Below are 4,934 nucleotides of genomic sequence, written 5' to 3' on the forward strand. Positions count from 1 at the left end.
CCTGAACTTCCCCATGATCCGGTAACTGAAGAATTAATGTCAGAACCAGCAGGGGACTTCCAGGACACTCCCTCTTACTGTTCTGAGGGTCAATGACAAAGCAAGGCCAGTTGTTAAATATTTTGAATGTCATTCCAGTACTCATACTATGGTTTGAACCCCTCTATTCAACTGGGTCCAAACATCTACTCCTGGACTATTCTGGAGTTACTGAGACAACATGTTCTTTTGATGGTGTTGTTGAAACCAGTAGAAGTCAAGGTTTCTGTCACTTGATAACCCAAAGAGACGCCACACTTTTCCAACCGCTCTCCACTCCCTGCCGTGCGCTGCTGCCCTGAGCTCTGGGCTCCTACTAAGCTAGCGCCTCCCTCTCCTTCCCATCATGATCATCTACCGGGACCTCATCAACCATGATGAGATGATCTCTGATATCTACAAGATCCGGGAGGTCACGGGGGTGGGGTGGGGGGCTGTATCTGCAGGTGGAGGGGAAGATAGTAGGACAGAGGGTAACACTGATGACTTGCTCATTGGTGGAAATGCCTCCGCTGAAGGCCGGGAGGGCGAAGGTACCGAAAGCACAGTAATCACTGGTGTGGGTATTGTTATGAACCGTCACTTGCAGGAAACCAGCTTCACAAGAGAAGCCTACAGAAAGTACATCAGGGACTTTCCTGGTGGGTCAGTGGTTAAGAATCCGCCTGCCGATGCTAGGGACAGGGGTTCGAGCACTGGACCGGGAAGATCCCACATGCCACTGAGCAACTAAGCCCGTGCGCCACAACTACTGAGCCTGCACTCTAGAGCCCACGAGCCACAACTACTGAAGCCCACGCACCTAGAGCCTGTGCTCCACAACAAGAGAAGCCACCGCAATGAGAAGCCCACGCACCACAACGAAGAGTAGCCCCCGCTCGCCTCAACTAGAGAAAGCCCACACACAGCAACAAAGACCCAATGCAGCCAAAAATAAATAAATAAATTTATTTTTTTTAAAAAAGTACATCAAAATTATATGAAGTCAATCAAAGGGAAACTTGAAGAACAGAGATCAGAAAGAGTAAAACCTTTACGACAGGGGCTGCAGAACAAATCAAACACATCCTTGCTAATTTCAAAAACGATCAGTTCTTTACTGGTGAAAACATAAGTCCAGATGGCATGGCTGCTCTGCTGGACTACCGTGAGGGTGGTGTGACCCCATGTATGATTTTCTTTAGGGAAGGCTTAGGGATGGAAAAATGTGAACAGATTTGCCTGTTACTTCGGATCTATCACCTATCGTCATAACTGGCTGGCTGCTGCCTTTCATCCACACAACACCAGGACTTAGACAAATGGGACTGATGTCACCTTGAACTCTTCATTTATTTTGACATTGTTTTATTTGGAGTAGAGCCATTGTTTTTGAGGAAGAAAACCACAAAACATGTCATGTAGGTTGTCTAAAAAACGAAATGCATTTAAACTAAACAAAAAAAGAGACCCCACAAACACCAGGAGATGTGAGGTCACAGAAGCCAGGTGATAAGAGTTTTAAGAAGAAAGGACTGGTTAACAGAGTCAAATGCTGCTGAGAAGTGGAAACACTGAAACCTCATAAACGTGTAAACCATTTGAGCCCAGGGCAAGTGCTCCCAGAGGTGGTTCCTCTCTCTTCTAGTCTCCTACAGCTCCATCCAGAAATATTCATATAGGTTAGATTTAGCTGCATGTAACAGGAAATCCAAAACAGCAGAGACTTAAACAAGAGAGAATTTTATTTCTCTCTCAAATAGAAGTGGCCCAGAAGTAGGCAATAGAGGGCGGGGATGGTACGCCACCACTATCACGGGCCCAGGCTCCTTGTATCATTCTCTTCTACCATCACGGCAAAGAACTTCCATTTTCAAGGTCACTTCAAGGCCAAAGACAGCCGTTGGAGTACCAAATTCCAGGTGAGAAGAGAAAGGAGGCACAGGCAGAAGAGGCTCACTTAGCTGAGTCAACTCCCTTGAAGTAACATTTCCAGAAGTCCTATCAGCTCTTTCACTTACATCTCTAAAGTAAGTCAGAAAGAGAAAGACAAGTATCGTATAATATTACTTATATGTGGAATCTAGAAAAATGGTACAGATGAACTTATTTGCAAAGCAGAAATAGAGTCACAGATGTAGAAAACAAACTTATGGTTACCAAGGGGGGAAGGAGGGGTGGGATGAACTGGGAGACTGAGACTGACATATACACAGTACTATATATAACATAGATAACTAATGAGAACCTACTGTATAGAATACTGTGTATACTGCACAGGGAACTCTACTCAACACTCTGTAGTGACCTAAATGGGAAGGAAATCTAAAAAACAGTGGATATATGTATATGTATAACTGACTCACTTTGCTATACAGCAGAAACTAACACATCATTGTAAAGCAAGTATACTCCATAAAAACCTTTTACTTACATCTCATTAGCTGGAACTTAGTCACAAGGCTGGTTCCCCGAGGCTGTAAGGAAGTATAGTCTTTAAGCCGGATGCATTGTTACTGCCAATAAAATAGGGGTTCTGGGACTTCCCTGGTGGTACAGTGGTTAAGAATCTGTCTGCCAATGCAGGGGACACGGGTTCGAGCCCTGGTCCGGGAAGATCCCACATGCAGCAGAGCAACTAAGCTTGTGCTCCACCACTACTGAGCCTGCGCTCCAAAGCCCGTGCGCCACACCACTGAGCCCACGTGCCACAACTACTGAAGCCTGCGCGCCTAGAGCCACCACACTGCAACGAAGAGTAGCCCCTGCTCGCCACAACTAGAGAAAGCATGCACGGCACCGAAGACCCAATGCAGCCAAAAATAAATAAATTTATTTTTTAAAAATAGGGGTTCTGTTTTGGAGTAGGGAGAGAATGGATATTAGGTAACCGGCAACATTGCCGCAATTAACTGCTCACATTCGATGGCCCATGTAATGGTCCTTGACAGGTTACAAAATGGTTTTGTCTCCATTGCCTCCCCCTCACCTTCTAACACATCTCTGCAGTAGTTGTCATCACCCCCATTTTTACAATTGGAGAAAATGAGGCTCAGAGATAGGCATTCAGTTACCTAAGGCCAAACAACTAGTGATGACAGAAGTGGGAGACAAATCTAGATCTAACTCCAAGGCCAGGGTTCTTCCGCATTCCCCATCTTGCCTTCCTGAACAATTTTTGGCTGCTGCTGTAATTAGAATTCATAATGTTGCAGGCCGTGAGATCAAGTATTGCTATAAACAATGAAACAATGAACTGCAGAGAGCAATGATCATCTCCTCCGTTTCTAGTCTCCCCCTCCCGCTCCCTAGTGTGCACAGGGTACATAATAAGCCAGGGCACTGTAAGTTACTGCCCTCCCTGGACAATGCCCAGCCTGGGGCAACATCGGTGCCAGTTGAGGAGATACTGTAGGGGTATCAGCAGTTAATCTGAGGAGAAATCGGCTTCCTGTCATCCAAGAACAACCGATTTGCATTCCAAGTGTCAAATCATCCTCTCCCTAGGAGAGAGAAAAGAACCAACATTTACTATATCCATTTTACAAATAAGGAAACCGAGGCTGGGGAGGTGAAGTGATTCACCCAGGATTGCACAGCCAGTGACGGAGCTGAGATTCAAAAGATTTGTAGCATTTGCTAATTTCTGTGGTGTAAACACTCAGTCAAGCTACCAACATGACATCTCTGAACACAGACTTGGGAAGAGATGCTCACAGTAGACCCTCACAAGCCAGGATGACCCAGCTCTAGTACCACCGAATAGCAGACATAACATACTATTGCATTTTTAACACATCTGCCACTTGCTGGAGTGTGAAGGCAGAGACTTTATCTTTTTCTGTCCCCACAGCACATGGCAGAGTGCTACCTATGATGGGCAATCATTAAACATTGGGGAATGAAAGAAGGAAACCCATTCTCTTTTTTTTAAACTAATTTTTATTGGAGTATAGTTGATTTACACTGTGGTGTTAGTTTCTGCTGTGCAGCAAAGTGAATCAGTTATCCATATACATATATCCACTCTTTTTTAGATTCTAGTCCCATATAGGTCATTACAGAGTACTGAGTAGAGTTCCCTGTGCTATACAGTAGGTTCTCATTAGTTATCTATTTTATATATAGTAGCGTGTATATATCAAACCCAATCTCCCAATTTATCCCTCCCACCCCCCTTCCCCCACTTGGTAACCATAAGTTTGTTTTCTACATCTGTGACCCTACTTCTGTTTTGTAAATAGGTTCATTTGTGGCATTTTTTTAGATTCCACATATAAACGGTATCATATGATATTTATCTTTCTCTGACTTACTTCACTCAGTCTGACAATCTCTAGGTCTATCCATGTGGCTGCAGATGGCATTATTTCATTCTTTTTTGTGGCTGAGTACTATTCCATTGTGTATATACATATATATATGCCCACACCCATTTTCTTTTCACGAGGCCATGCTGCCTCAGACAGCCACATGTACCAAAAATATTACATATGTATAGAATTTTACTGACTAAACTCTTTCACACACAGTAACTCAGGCAGAGTTTGTTGACTCCATGGCAGGCAACCCCACCTTGAACACGCTGGACCCACTGTAAGAACAGCTCCTTTGGAAGTCTGAATTTCTCTCCCCTCACCTCACTTCTTCCTACCCCATCCTCCCCCCACTTTTTTCCAACTTTTGTGTGTGTGTGTTAACATAAAATTGACTATTGTAGCCATTTTTTGGGGTCATTTTGTAATTTGATTTATTAAGTTTTGCAAAGGAATTTTATTGCTTTTTATGGAAATTTAATCTTGATCTTCATACCTAGAATCTATTATAATTTTTAATACTTTTAAAATTATTAATATTAGTTTACTCAATCCCTCACTTTATTTCCTGTTGTTTTGCTGCTCGGACGTTTTGGACTT

At 43.6% G+C, this 4,934-nt stretch overlaps 1 pseudogene; it reads left to right on the plus strand.

The window, feature by feature from the left end:
• Positions 1–385: 385 nt before the first annotated feature.
• LOC132420924 (translationally-controlled tumor protein pseudogene) lies at positions 386–1,293 on the plus strand (annotated as a pseudogene).
• The last annotated feature ends 3,641 nt before the right edge of the window (positions 1,294–4,934 follow it).

Source organism: Delphinus delphis, chromosome 1, assembly GCF_949987515.2.
Source record: "Delphinus delphis chromosome 1, mDelDel1.2, whole genome shotgun sequence".
NCBI lineage: Eukaryota > Metazoa > Chordata > Mammalia > Artiodactyla > Delphinidae > Delphinus > Delphinus delphis.